This window comes from Panicum hallii, chromosome 1, assembly GCF_002211085.1.
Source record: "Panicum hallii strain FIL2 chromosome 1, PHallii_v3.1, whole genome shotgun sequence".
Taxonomy (NCBI): Eukaryota; Viridiplantae; Streptophyta; class Magnoliopsida; order Poales; family Poaceae; genus Panicum; species Panicum hallii.
This window is the reverse complement of record NC_038042.1, coordinates 19,677,956-19,693,730: the sequence shown is the minus strand read 5'-3', so window position 1 is coordinate 19,693,730 and position 15,775 is coordinate 19,677,956. Positions and strand designations below refer to the sequence as shown.

The 15,775-nt window shown below is 48.9% G+C and overlaps 1 protein-coding gene across 1 annotated transcript in view; it reads right to left on the bottom strand.

Moving 5' to 3' along the window:
• The window catches only part of LOC112896438, a 90,851-nt gene that overhangs the window by 50,452 nt on the left and 24,624 nt on the right, over positions 1 to 15,775 (bottom strand). The window lies entirely within an intron of this gene.

Sequence of the window (15,775 nt, the reverse complement as noted above, 5' to 3'; positions counted from 1 at the left end):
GCTAGAGGGTTGTTATGGCGTGGGAGGGCCCGGAGCGAGCTGCCCACGGTGGGGGCCGAAGGCGGCGATGGCGGCGCTCGTCGGAGGCGATGTTCCAATGGGAATTGGGAGGCAACAGAGGGTCGTCGAGCATGAGTAAGCAATGGGAAAGCTTGCACGAGGATGGATTGGGGCGGAGGAGGTCTGGTGTTGGCTGTCCACGGGCGTGCCGTGCGTGGCCGGAGCGGAAGAGGACGGCGGCGGAGGGATGTGGCTCGGATGCTCGGAATTGGGCACTGGGAGTAGCAGAACAGGATGTAGGCGTTGAAGTGGTGCTGCTGCGCGCGAGAGACCGAGAGTTAAGGCACGGCGGTGGGCTGTCCACGGCGACGAGGAGGTGGCGGCTAGCGGAGGCTCGGGGTCGTCGTGGCGCGCGCACGCGAGGCCAGGAAGGGAGGGGAACAGCGGCGGGGAAAGCAAGGGGCGACACGTGGGCACGTGCAGAAACTGGAGGTGGAGCTCGGGGTCCTGTGCCGGCGGTCAGCGGCGGAGGCAGAGCGGAGCAGAGGGGAAGCGGTGGTGCCAGAGGAAGACGAAGCAGGGAGGTGTCAGGGGGGCTTGTTTGCAATTCCCAAAAAGTTCAGGGACCTCTCTGTAAACCAAAATTTCTCACTGCTACAAAGGTCAAATGAGAAAACGCTCAACATGAAAGTTGTAGAGAATTTCAAATCCTACAATAATACTTTAGGGTTCAAGTTCAAAATCTCATAGGATACAGTTTCTATTTTAACTTTTGAACACAATTCAAATTATAAACTTTGTGTTATAATTCAAACAAAATGCTTTAATGTTTAGGTTCTTTTTGCAAGATTTCTTGCAGTAATCATTACTAGTCCTTTTTACACTTTAGCCCTTACGTAAATCTGAGTTTTACTTTTATCTTTTAACCATTTCACAGGTAAACCCTTATATTTGTGTTAATTACACATAGATCCTTAGTTTCATACAAAGTCTATTTCTCTTAGGTTTTAACTTAATATTTGTACTTTTCTTCTCTATAGTCATTTGAATTTAACATTTAAGAACATTTTCACACAATTGTACATAAGGACTTATAAAATTCATAATTTACAAATACACCCCTAGTTCTCTGTACAAACCTTAATATACATACAACACACTAATACCTAGGGTCTATATTCTAATTACAGGAATGTTACAGGATTATACAGACAAATCTGAAGGCAGCCCAATCTCGACAGAAAAGCTACGCTGATATACAAAGAAGACCATTATAGTTTCAAGTCGTAGACTTCATATATCTTCGAGTATCTCCTACCCGAGGTATTCAAAGGTTCGGCGTAAAAGGGAAACTTGCTCCTCGATACATTGGACCCTTTGAAATCCTTGAAATCTGTGGACCGGTAGCTTACCGTCTTCTACTTCCTCCTCAATTAGCGGCCATCCATGACATCTTCCATATATCTCAACTTAGGAAATGTGTCAAGGTTCCTACCGAGATCATCGATCCTCAGACTCTCGAAATCGAATCTGATCTAACATATACAGAACATCCAATCAGAGTATTTGACACCAAAGAAAGAAGCACTAGAAGAGAAACCATTAGGATGTTCAAGATTCAGTGGAACCATGATACGGAAGAAGAAGCCACATGGGAAACTGAATCTTATCTTCAGCATAATTTTCCAGACTTGTTTCAAACCAACCTCCGCACTTGATCAACCAAATTCATTCTGTTCCGGAATCTCAGAACGAGATTCTTTTTAGGGGGGAAGGCTGTGACACTCAGGTATTCGGCATTGTCACACCCTAGATTTTAGTGTGATATTATGTGCAAAATATGGTGAAAGTATGTTTGAAAATTTAAATGCTAAGGAAAAATGGTTGTTTATATAATTATAAATTAATAAAGGCCCTTTAGTGTGAAATAGATGAGAAAGAGAAGTGGAATTCAAATACATAAAGGTTGTTTTGGCAAAAGTCAAAAACTTGTGTTTAAATCGCAAATATAGGTGAAACTACACATAGGATGTATTTGTAGTGTAGTTTTTAAATAGGATTTGTATAAAGTTTAGAATCTTTGCTAAATCTTAAATTAACTCCAAATCCTTAGCTCTTCTGAGGACAAACCTTAAAGAAAAGTTGTACATTTTGAAAAACCATACATCTTTGCTTTTGGGCCCATCTCCAATTGAGCACTCGTTTGAAAGTTATCAGAGCATTACACTAGGGTCCCTATATTTTCTGCAAATCGCATTTGGGTCCTCCTTCGTCTACCTCTCTCTCCTCCTCCTCTGTTTCTCTGTGTGCGCCGCCGCCGCTGCTCTGCCGGCCATGTGCGCCACCCCCGCTATCCCAGCGCCGCCCTGCACTCATCCACGTGCCCTCCCCTGCCTCGCTGCCGCTTTCCCCGACCCCGCGCTGGCCTTTCCCCGCCTTGCCACGTCGCCCGCCGTCTGCCCGAGCCACGCCTCTCGCCGCTGCTTGCCGCCGTAGCAACCCCGCACCACCTCCTGCTTCCCGGCGGTCCCACGCGTCACTCCCCGGCCGGCCGCCGCTGCAGCTCTCCCCGTTGCTTTCTTCTTCACGCGCCACGCCACCCCCTCGCCTCTGCCCGAGCTGTGCCCAGGGCCGCCATGCACGCCGTCGACCCTGGCTTGGTCTCTCACACCTGTGTCCTCTCTGGTAGCTTAAGGCATGTCGTAAGCTCCAAATGCACCTCTTCTTCTGCTCCTGCACCACCATTTCTCTGTCATTTTTCTCTTTCCGATCCCGTGCCTCACCGGACCTCCGCTGTCACCTCGGACCACCGTCGACAGCCCCTCACACCGCCCCCGGACCCCAATCCAGTGCAGCAGCAGCGCTGCCATGACCCACTGATGCTCTACAGCCCATCCAATTTCGTTCCCACGCACTCCAACCTCACCTTCCACAGCTCCGGCCAGCTCGAGCCCCGCCGCTGCTCGGCCTCGCCATGGATAGCTCGCCTCGGTCATCCCCACACCACCACGACCCCACAGCTAGACTCCTTGTGACCCAGTGGAGCTCTACAACCCCTTAATTGTTCCCCCCGTGCATCACACCAGCCTCTCAACAGTAACCGTCGATCTCCACCCGCCGCCACCCCTGCCCGTCGTGGAACACCTACTCCCGACCCTTCTCGACCCCAATTGAGCTGGCGCCTTGAAGCTCCCCGGCCTCTTCCTCGCCACCCCCGACCACCGGAGCGCCGCCCCCGCTATTCACCTCTGTCGCCGGCCGCCTGTCTCTGTCGCGCCGCTGCTACAGGTTGCCCCCACACGATCCCAAGTGTCTCCAGGTGCGCAAAGACTCACTGATGCCTCCCCATCCCTTTCCCCTCGCCGCCGGCGATCGCCGACGCCGGACTTGGCCGGTCAACCCTCACGTTTCCCCTTTGACCACGGTCAGGGACCTCGGGCTGGAAGATGCAAAAGCCCAGGGGGCTATCTGCAAGGCTTAAGACTCTGTAGAATAGTGCCAATAGGGGCCTCTGTGTAAACGTCCTTATTATTTTATGTGAGCAAGGCAGTTAGCTTATTAAATCGATAGAAAGTTGTAGAAAATTCCAAAAATTATCAAACCGGTTTTGTTAGAAACTAGAAATCAAGATCTACAACTTTTATTAATAGAGTTTGGTATGAAACTAAATGTATTTTGATCTATTTAAAACTCAAAGTAAAAGGGTATCTTATGCATAACTTGTGGATATAAACTTATTTCCTTGTAATTTTTGGTGTGTAGCTTCTTTAGGTCATGGGTAAGCCAGTGTAAAAATTTCAAGCTTAATATTATTTTGTAGATTAAGTTCTTTTGAACTTGGGCAATTCAATTTAAGAGGGTTTGAATTTAGCTAAACATTTTCCTAAGGCTTATTTGTTTAGATATTTTTATCATAATCTAATATGTTGCTAATTAATTCATAATTAAATTTTCAAGACTTTATAATTCTATTTACCTAAGATTTGAATTTAAACTTGAAGTTTGAATTCAAATTCAAATGTTTCGATTTCTATTTTCAGTAATTTCAGTGCTATAACCATAACTTAAGTGTGAATAGTAATTTGAGACTAAACCCCTTGTTTCATGAGTTCATGTGTGTTAACTATTGGATTGCAACTTTATCGTAAAATAAAATCTTTAACTCAAGCACCATCTAACTTAAATCATTGCATACCATGTAGAATCGACAACGCTCGACGATGGAGATTACGAGCTAGTCTTGGAACAAGACCAAGGGTTTTCTGAAGACCCAATAAACGTCGCCGAGACTCTAACTGAAGCCCCGAATCAAAGTTCGGAAGTCTTTGACACCCCTGCCCCCAACTCCACTCAAGAAGGCAAGCCCTGGTGCATAACCCAGTATTTCAAATTACTATATTATGCAATCTTATACTTATATATTATATCTTGCATTAAGTCTAGGAGTTGAAATGGAATGCTAGATGCATGAATCCTAGGAATCCAATGTATTGTACCCGAGTCCTTATCGCATAGACGCTCTGCTAAATAGGACCGGTAAAAGTCGAGTGATTTCCTGTCACTCGCGCGATATAGGAGTTGCATGTTTACTATTTTGCAATCACTATAAGGATAATGGACAGGGTCATGTGCGATATCATGACCTGAAGGTTTACCCTATCTGTTTTGATAAAAGTTGTTAAGGTCGCAATATGTGGTAGTGGTGTCTAAGCTTTTGAAAGTACTAGCCACATGCCGCGAAATATGGTAAAGCGGTAAGCCTAGTACCTGAATGGCCCGGCAAATGGACATGTCTCCACCACTCGTTTATTTAATTTCTGTTGTACACACGCACCGACGTGTGGGAGTACGTTCTGCATAGTAGATAGGAGTACGGTCATGTAGTCGCGCTACAGGCGTATGTCCTGCACAATTGGTGTGCGTACGGTCCTGCAGTCGCTTGTGGTGGCCCTGATCCATAACCCAGAAAATGAGGGAAACGGTTGCTTTGGAACGATCTTTGGATGTTCCAAGCGTGTGAGTTAGGTTTACCTTGCAAGGTTGAAACTCAATTCAGAATCGTCCGTCTCTCGCGGAAATTGAGACTGCTTATTCCTTCTGCCACATAGAGTAAGAAGTGTAACTACTGATGGAATAATCTTGATGAATGATAATCTCTACCTTGCTTGCTCAGTGTAGGTGCTTACCTAGAATGGATAATCAACTAGAATCTTGAAAGCTAAAATTTGAAAATAGATCATACTCTTTTTTGGTTTTCAGCTGAAAATGAACCCCGAACCTTTGCAATGCCTTCATGAGTCTAGTTACCTGGCTAAGTATACCACGAAGCGGGTAAGTCTTGCTGAGTATTAGTATACTCAGTCTTGCTAGTAAATTTTTCAGGTATGACCTTCGAGAACCCCACGAATAGCCCTGCTTGGCCAACTTCTGTTCCGTATGGCTGGTCCGTGGAGTGGGATCCGTCCCCGGCTGGCAGTGACCCTCCTGAGTGACACCAAGCTTTGGGCTGAGTACGGTGTCAACCTTCGCGACGTGCGTAGTCGCGTGTTTATATTCCTTCCGCTGTGAACTTGGACAAGTTGAGTAGCTTGTCATGTTAAACACTGTTTGTATAAATTTACATTAAGTTTGAAAAAGGTTTGTAATAATATTTATGTTTCTGTAAATTAAAAGCTAATGAGCTGTGCTGTGATTATAAACTCGCCTTCGTGCAAGGTAAACCTGCTTCGGTCTTGTTGAACCGAGGTTGTATCGGACGGAGACCCGACAGACCAATGGATTGTTTCGTTTGAAGTGCGTTGAGTTAGTATCGGCTAGACAGCGATGACTAGCGCACTTGAGCCGGAAAAATTCAGGCGGTTCTGCCACACGTATCGCTTAGCCAATCGCACTATGCGTTCCGCGAATGCATGGTCTTCAGGAAGGATGTTGTCTTTCACGTAGTCCCAGATCTTGAAGATCCATGCATCGGGACCCCCCTGAAGTTTGGATGCGGCTCCTCAAGGTCTTCGGGACTCTCGAAGGTGCGCACAATCCTTGGCGAACCCCATGGATGGAGCGCCGCTGGGACCGCTAGCTTCGAGGTGCTAGACTGACCCCCTTCGCCCAGTTCGGCAGGCTGGGCGGATGGCTTCAGCAGCCGTCTTTGAAAGATGCCCTCTAGCACGAATGCCTGAGTTGATGCCCTTGTGAAAAATGCATTTGCTGCCAAGTTGTCTTCACGTGGAACATGTTGCAGTTCCAGTACGTCGAAATCCTTCTCCAGCTTCCTCACATGGATGAGGTATGCTGTGAGCTAGGGTTTGTTGCAACTGTACTCCCCCCGGACCTGCTTGATGACGAGATGGGAGTCTCCCTTGACCAGGAGCTGCCGGACCCCTAGGGATAGAGCCACAGTCAGTCCGAAGATAAGGGCCTCGTATTCCGCCATGTTGTTGGTGGCCTCAAAGTCAAGGAGCACCATGTATTTCACTTGTTCGCCATTTGGGTCGATGAGGACCACACCAGCTCCAGCCTTCTTGTTGCGTGCAGACCCGTCAAAGAAGAGCCTCCAGTGGGGTCCGGTGAACACCGGAGCCCTGACTTCTGGAAGTGGGGGGCCCGAACCGTGATCCGGACCCCCAAGAATGCTTGGTGTAGAAGTCCACTCTCCAACGAAGTCGGCAAGGACCTGACTCTTGATGGCGTGGCAGGGCTGGAAGTCAAGTTGAAATCCAGCAAGCTCTGCAGCCCTTTTGGCGATGTTGCCCGTGGTGTTGGAATTGTGGAGGATGGCCCTCAATGGATAAGAGGTCACCACCACAATTTTGTGGGCCTGGAAATAATGGCAGAGCTTCCGGGACGCAATAAGTATAGCATATAGGAGCTTATGCATTTCGGAATACCTGGCCTTTGCTTCATGTAGGATCTCGCTGACGTAGTAGACCAGCTTTTGGATGGTCTTGACTTTAGTTGCGGGACTGAGCTCTTCTGCCTGAGCTGGGGACTCTCCGGACCCCAGGTCTTCTGGCTCTTTCCCAGGTCGGGACCCGACCGGACCCCCCAAAGTAGGGTCGGTTGTCGCATCGGTGAAGGTCAGACCTCCACTTTCTACAGGGGGGACCTCGGGGGGCCCCTGTATGAGCTGCTCAGACCTCTCTACGACCAGCACCATGCTGATCATCTGAGTCATCACTGCAAGATACAGAAACAGCATCTCACCCGGCTCCGGAGCTACCAGTACTGGCAGGGAGGTGAGATACTGCTTCATTTCTTGGAAGGCTTGCTCTGCCTTATCAGTCCATGGGAATGGACTGGACCCCCTCATCAACTTGAAGAAGGGGAGAGCTCTCTCTGCCAGCCTCGAGATGAAGCGGCTGAGGCCTGCAAGTGACCCCGTTAACTTCTGCACGTCCTTGAGTCGGGCAGGGGGCCTCATTGCTTCGATTGCCCGGATCTTGTCCGGGTTTGCCTCGATCCCCCGGTGTGACACCAGGAACCCGAGGAGCTTCCCCGCCAAAACACCAAAGACACATTTCTCGGGGTTGAGCTTCATGCACGTCGTGCGCAGTTTGTCGAAGACCTGGGCTAAATTTTCTAGAAGGGAATTCGCTTCTCTAGTCTTGACTACGATGTCATCAACATAAACCTCAACTATGTCTCTAATCAAATCACCTAATTTAATGTTCATTGCGTGAGCAAAGGTGGGCAAGGCATTAAGCAGTCCATATGGCATCACAATATAACAATAAAGACCATCCACTATTACAAAAGCTATATGCTTCCTATCTGGCTTAGCCATTTTGATTTGATGAAAACCAGAATAGTCATCTATGAAGGATAGCAAGTCACACCCGGAGGTGGAATCTACAATTTGATCTATATGTGCAAGTGGATAGGGATCTTTTGGCCATGCCTTGTTGAGGTTGGTGTAGTCGATGCACATCCGAAGTTTCCCGTTGGCTTTTGGGACGATGACCGGATTGGCCAACCACTCGGGGTGGTGGACCTCTTCGATGAAGCTAGCTTGCAGCAGCTTGCAGACCTCTTCACGGATGAAGTTCTGCCGCTCGATGGACTGCTTTCGTGGCTTTTGTCGCACCGGCCTGGTGTCGGGTTGGATCTTCAGATGGTGTTCAATCACCTCCCTAGGGATCCCGGGCATCTGCGACGGCTCCCAGGCGAACACGTCAACATTTGCCCGGAGGAAGGCGATGAGCGCGCTTTCCTATTTCTATCCCAGATTCCCCCCGATGCGGGTGGTCTGGGAGGGCTCCGCTCCAACCTGGATGGTCTTCACGGGGACATCGCCTGTATCAGACGGGCGAACTTTGGGCGCCCTGGCTGGTGCCCTAGCGCGCGAGGATGAGGGCTTGGCCCCCTCCGCGCCAGCTGGTGGGGCGAGGCCCACTGCCAGTGCATGTAGCTTCTCAACTGCCACCACAGCAGCGGTCCGGTCACCCTGTACGATGAGGACTCCTGTCGGGTGTCGGTGTTTTACCGGCTGCCCACCGAGGGGTATACCCGAGGTGGTAAGTTTAGGTGAGGAGATACCGAGATCAGGAATTTGAAGGTGCAAGGAACACAAGATTTTAGACTGGTTCGGGCCCCGAGGCGCGTAATACCCTACGTCCTGTATGGTGGTTTGTATTCCCTTAGGTGTTGATGTTGTATTTTGAATAGGTCCTTGCCCCCCCTTATATATCCATGAGGTCAGGGTTACATGGATCTAGTCAATACTAGCCAAGGAATCGTACCCGGATATAACTCGGGTAGTTTCCTTCTGTACCTACTAGCTTTATCTCCTACTCAAATGAGTAGAAAACAACATAAATAAGAGATAAGACGGGCTTTATCTCTTAACCCTGTTTAAACTATGTTATGTACACAGCCCCATAGCCCCGGGTCTGACAAGCCTCCGAGCTCTTCGTAGCTGAGTACTGTAGGCTTCTAGAGTACTTTCGAAGCAATCTTCGGCTTCTCTTGAAGCTCCGTCTTGAAGTTCTTCTTCGAGTACTTTCTTGGCTGCATCGAAGCTATGAGGTGCTCATGCCCCAAATTACTTCTTTGATATGGTGTGCGATTGAAAAATTGCACTCCATATGTAGTAGCCCTCGAGCCTCAGGTTGAATCGGAAAATCAATCTGAGGGTCACATTAATCTTGAATCTTCCTTACTTACTTTTCAAATAAATTCAAAAAAATAAGTAGTCGATGCCACATATCCTGCAACCCCCGAGCCTTGAGTCCAAATCTCTCAGGTTTGGAAATAAGGATCCAAAAGTCGTGGCATGTAGTGAAAAAATATCCCCATGAAAAATAACTGGTGTGATGGTTTAAATGATGGAAGTTAGATCTGGGATCCGAAAAACCCCTTTTTTTCGGGACAATTAACCCTGAAAAAATGATTAATTGAATATTTTATCTAAACAATCCACCAAATGACCCCTCAGCTTCCGAATATTACCTGAAACGACTCTTCAACTTCAAAACAGTAAAACTGTATCCAGCCGCTGGTTATTTAACCCCGCGGTAACGCCAAGTAAAAACTGTGCTTCCAATGTGCAGTCCGCTAAGAACTTCCCAAATTCCCCAAACAGAGCCGCACTCCACCTTCACCTTCTTGGAGAGCCCCAATCCAACCAAAATCTCCCCGCCCCTTTCCCCGCAGCCCCTGAGCAACTCGTGGCGAGTGGATCTGGAAATAGCACCCAAGAGACCTGAAAAGGATGGGAGGAAAAAGGAGGCGCAGCCGCCGGCCGGGGAGTGGACTCACAGTAAGTGCTCCATCAACGATCTCAATAAACTTGTTTCCGAGGGATTGGTCCAAGAAAAGAGTCTTGTCAACTGGCGCCCCTCTTTTTGTGAACCTTTCCTCATGGAGAATGTAGACGAAATCATCATATTTCTCTTGCTCTTTTTTCCGTGGCCTTCTTTATTTCTACAGGCTTGAACTACATCATCTCAACCCAAATTCTATTTGCCATATCGCAATCTACATCCATTTCTGTGAAGCCTTCCTCAGAATTGAACCCCATTGGGTTCTTTTCCGCTTCCTTTTCCGGGTAAAACCACAACCCACATCCAAAAATCTATCCATTGTAGGAGGCACCGGCATCCAGCTTAGACAGTAAGCCGGCGATAGGTACCTCTCCTATAAATTCCCCTCCAACATTCCTGGATGAAAGAACCACTAGTTCTACATCGAAAACCATGCTCCCCAACTTCCTGAAAAATCCGGCAAACCCCCAGTCGTGAGGCCAGAGTGGAACACCGAGCTCCCCAGAGTAGAGCTGGACGAAGTCGATGAGTTGCTAGCCATCATAGCTGCTCACAAAGAAATAGGGGTGACCGGAGCATCCGTAATGTTCTCTTTCTTCAAGCGCCGGATCCAGCCACTCCAACAACGCCATACCTTAGGCTTCGAGTATATAGGCGCTGAAGATTCCTCTCGGATGTGCGCAGAAGAACTGTCTGATGACGCCGCACTCAACTGGGTCAGGCGAGTACTGCTGGACGTGGATGCGGTTCCCTACGTCCCGCAGCTATTTTCGGCACAAAATCCTCCAAAATTGGTAAGTATTCGACTACTTTGTGTTGAAAACAAGTTTTGTTCTGCCACTGCAAACTGAAAATCTTCTGCAGGGACACACAGAGTTGTACCGGAGCTACCCTCCCCAACCCGACATCCCTCGACCAGACCACCTTCTCCCCAGTACCGCAGCCGAAGCGAAGAGAGCTCGAGCAGCCGAGGCACTGCCGTGCTGCAAGACCACGGAAAGCGGGAGCCCCCTGGCGGAAAGGGAAGCCGAGGGGGAGGCGAGAAGGGACAACTCCCCCGGACCATCCGTGGAGTTGACCGAAACTCTGCCTTCGGTTCCGCAGGGTCGTCGGGCTGTGTGCAAACGGAAAGCGCAAGTAGTCGAGTCCTGCAGGTATGAATTTCCTGCCTTGTTGTCATATATCGGTATTGTTGCATGCTGACATTATCCTTCTGCAGTCCACCTGCTTCTCCTGCTGAGCCCGAGCGCCAAGAGGTGGGAACGGATCCATCAGCTTCTGCGATAGGAGCGGTTACCATTGCCGTGGCGGGCACTTCGCCAGTAGCTGATGTGACCCCACCGCCAGCAACGAGTACCGTGGTTGAGACGCCATAGGCTCTGAGAGTGAAGAAGGCTGTCATGAAGAAGTCTTCGCTGTAAGTATAGATCTTTCCTTGCACAATAAACGCCCTGTTCATCTCGACTTGTGCAATAACATAACAGTCTGCTTCATTAGATCTGCGAGCGAGGTGAGGCACAAGTCAAAACCTACCGCAACTGCCCTAGCCCCCGAGCCACCAGCCTCAGAGGAGCCCATGCCCAAGGAGCCAGCCCCCGAAGCGGACACAACGCTACCCGACCTGCCACCCCCTAAGCCCCAACGAGCCGAAGCCAGGGCTGGTGGTGAGGAACAAGTCGAGGCCACTAAAGCCGCTCTTGCAGATGGCACAGGTAAGTGTCTGACCGCCCACAGCTAGCTGCCTAGACCATAGACAGTATGCACTGAATGCATCTTGACTCGCAGGTGCCCAGCAACCACCTTCTGAAGAAACCGTAGGGACCTCAAGGAGCCCTGAAGACCTACTGATGGACGGACACGGATACCAGAACATCATCACCACAGATCTGGTGGATGATCCAATGCTGACGGACGACAACATAAAAACCTTCAAGAAGGCCTCCAAAGAGTTGTACGATTTTACCCTGGTAAGACATGATTACTTTTCTGCCAGTATACATTGTCGAGTTGCTTGTCTTAATCTCCCCCCTTATGCCGAATGTGATCAAGCACTCACAAAAGAAGACCGAGAAACTGAAAGCAGTCGTGAGTGGCCACCAGGAGCTCGCTGCCAAGGAAAAACGCCTACCCGAAGAGCGGACGAAGAACTGCTATCTTCAGAGAGAACGTGACAAGCTGAAGCAAGAGCGGACTCGCGAGATATGGCTCCTCAAGAATGATTTGTGCAATCTCGAGGAACAACTCAAGGAACAAAAGAAGGTGCACCAAGGCAAGCCCTTACTTCCCTCGAGTACTTCCACTTAACAATTTATCTTGGATTCTGAAAATATCTTCACCGCAGAGGTTAGGAAAATCTTAACATATAAAGAAGAGCTGCTTACTGACGTGAAGAATATGCTGTATCACCGTACAGATGACATTGAGAAGCTGCAGATGGTAATCGCCGACACTGAACAACAGTTCGCCGATTGCCTTCAGCAGATCAAGACGCTGGGCGAGGAGAAGGAGCAGCGGCAAAAAGAGCTGGAGGACCTCAGGGGAGCCGCCAAGAAGCTGGTGGACATGGTGGACCTGCAAGAAGATGGTGAAGCAGGTGAGCGGCCATTGGTGGAGCGACTTCTCGGAGCGCCACAGAAGGTCCTCAATTTCCTCACTGAAGCCCCGATCGCGTGTGTCAGCCACGCTCTTAGCTTTGTGAAATCCTTTTGGCCGGAAGCTTGACTAGAGACGTTCGTGCAGGGTGTGGCTGCGGAGTGTTCCGAAGAACAATTCAACGAGTACCTCCAAGAAGCCCAACCTGTAGCAGAACAAATAGTAAAAAGTGTACTATAGGATTGATGTAAAAACAAGTAATCATTTCCTTGTATATATATATATATATATATATATATATTTGTATTTGATGTCTCTACTTGCATGTGCCTTAACCGAATTGTCATTCAGATTTAAAGGCTAAGTAGTAGAGACTACCCCGGGTGCAGCGACCTTGGAAGTAGTCGTAGGAGCTCCTGGTAGGAACCCATCCAACAAGTTAGATATAACCCGATCGAGCAGGTCTAACCAGTTAGGAAAGAACGCGAGCATCGTCGCGAGACTACCGTGCTTATGGCAAGAAAAATGAAACTACCCCGAGTGCAACGACTCTGGGCATAGTCGAAATAGCTCCTCGTGTGAGCCCGTCCAACAAGTTAGGAGTAACCCAAGCGAGCAGGTCTAACCTGTTAGGAAAGAATGCGAGCATCGTCGCGTGACTGCCGTGCTTTTGGCAAGAAATCAAAATTACCCCAAGTGCAATGACTCTGGACATAGTAGACATAGCTCCTTATGCGAGCCCATCCAACAAGTTAGGCATAAACCAATCGAACGGATCGAACTTGTTGGGAAAAATGCGATCATCGTTGCAAGCGACCATCAAAGGTCACGGCGAAAGTCAATTCATATAAAGCATGAACGTGGCCGTAGCCTCTACCAAAACTTATAACATGAAGTCGGTAAAACATGAACGTGGCCGGAGCCTCCGTCTGTTAACAGAAAAATTTACATTCCGAATTTTGTGACACGTAGCCTCCAAATTGATTCGGAAGAAAAAGGCCGCCTAGGCGTCCGGAGAACAGCTATCCCCGCACGCTTCCTCATGGGTAGAACTTGTGCAGGTTCTAAATGTTCCAAGAATTTGGGACATCTTGGCTCTCGGGGTATTGTAGTCGATACGACCCCGGTCTTGTAACCTGCTTGATGACGAACGGGCCTTCCCACCTTGAGTAGAGCTTGTGTAAGCCGGACTCATCTTCGATGCGGCGTAGGACCAGATCACCTATATTGAACAACCGTTCCCTCACATTGCGATCATGATATCGCCAGAACCCCTGCAGGTATCGAGCTGACTGAACAAGAGCGGTGCAGTGAGCCTCTTCGACAGAATCGAGCTCTAACTGCCTTGTTTCGTCTGCCTCGCCTTCATTGTACATTTCAACCCTTGGGGATTTCCACATGATGTCGGCCGGCAAGATAGCTTCAAAGCCGTAGACGAGCAAGAATGGTGTTTGTCCTGTGGCTTTGGACGGCTGAGTCCGGAGCCCCCAGACGACATGTGGCAACTCGTGTATCCACTTTCCTCCTTTCTTGTTGTTTTCATCGTAGAGTCTTTTCTTGAGGCCATCAATTATCATGTCGTTCGCCCTCTCAACTTGACCATTGGCCCTTGGGTGTGCGACAGAGACATATTTGACCTTGATGCACGCATTTCCACAGAACTCCCAGAACTGGTTGGCCGTGAAGTTTGATCCCAGGTCCGTGATGATGGTATTCGGGAAGCCGAAGTGATGCAAGATATCGGAGATGAAATCAACAACTCGATCTGGTGTGAGCTTGGCTATCGGCTTGTACTCGATCCACTTGGTAAACTTGTCGATAGCCACCAATACATGGGTGAAACTGCCTGGCGCCGTTGAGAAGGGCCCAATCATATCAAGGCTCCAGCAAGCAAACAGCCAGGATAGCGGTATGGTGATGAGACTGTGAGCTGGGATGTGAGATTGCTTGCCAAAGAATTGGCAGTTTTGGCATTTCTGCACAAGGTCCTCAGCATCGGACACTGCGGTGGGCCACCAGAAACCAGCTCTGTATGCTTTCCCCACCAGCGTTCGTGAAGCTACATGGTTGCCGTAAATGCCCTCATGTATCTCCCGCAGTATGTCGTAACCATCTTCTTTCGTGACGCACTTCAGGAGGACACCTGATCGAGCGCCACGCCGGTAGAGGTTGTTGTCGACTAGGACGAACCCCTTACTTCTACGCATGACACGAGCTGCCTCTATGCTTCTTGCATCCATCCCTGCTGGTAGTATGTGATCTCGGATGAAATCGATATAAGCCTCTCTCCAGTCCTCTCCCAGCATCATAACCTCCCGATCAGGCTGTTGGGGGCCCGCATCGGTAGTTATCTGAGGTGAGGACTTGATGGATGGCTGCTTTAACTCCTGGACAAAGACTCCCGCTAGAACCTATGCACGAGTAGACCCCAGCTTGGATAGTATATCTGCACCAATATTATGCTCCCGTACCATATGATGAACCTCCAGGCTAGAAAATTTGTTTTCCAGCTTGCGCACTTCTTGTATATAAGCATCCATCATCTCCTTGTTGCAGTCCCACTCTTTGTTGACTTGCTGAATGACTAGAAGTGAATCACCTTATACAAGAAGTCGCTTGATGCCTAGTGATATCGTCAAACGTAGCCCGTGAAGGAGTGCTTCATACTCGGATTCATTATTGGATATCTCCCAAAGGATCTGGAGGACATACTTCAATTGTTCACCTCTTGGAGAAATAAATAGAACTCCAACACCGCCGCCATCGAGCTTAAGAGACCCATCAAGTACATGGTTCAGTGCTCTGGCTTGTCAACTGGAGTTGGAATTTGATTCTCCCTCCACTCAGCCATAAAATCGACTAGAGCTTGAGACTTGATTGCAGTGCGTGGCTTGAAGTCGATAGACAAAGCCCCCAGTTCCACTGCCCACTTTGATATACATCCCGTGGCATCTTGATTATGGAGAATATCCGCCAACGGAGAATCCGTAATCACAGTGATCCTATACTCATCGAAGTAATGGCGCAACTTTCTTGATGTAATCAGAATTGCATAAAAGTTTCTGAACTGCCGGGTATCATACTTTGGATTCGGAGAGTACCTCGATGATGAAATACACAGTCCTCTGCACTCCAAATGCATGGCCGTCCTTGCTTCGCTCGACTACAATAGCACTGCTGACAACATGAGTTGTTGCCGCAATGTAGAGTAGTAGATCTTCTCCCGGCAATGGTGCTGTAAGGACCGGAGGAGACTGAAGGTGATGCTTCAGGTCTTGTAAGGCTCTCTCGGCCTCCTCCATCCACTGAACTTGTCTTGGCGCTTCAGGAGCTTGAAGAAGGGTAGTCCTCTCTCCCCGAGCCGGGAGATGAACCTGTTCAGGGCTGCCATACAACCTGTTAGCTTCTGCACATCTTTGATTGTG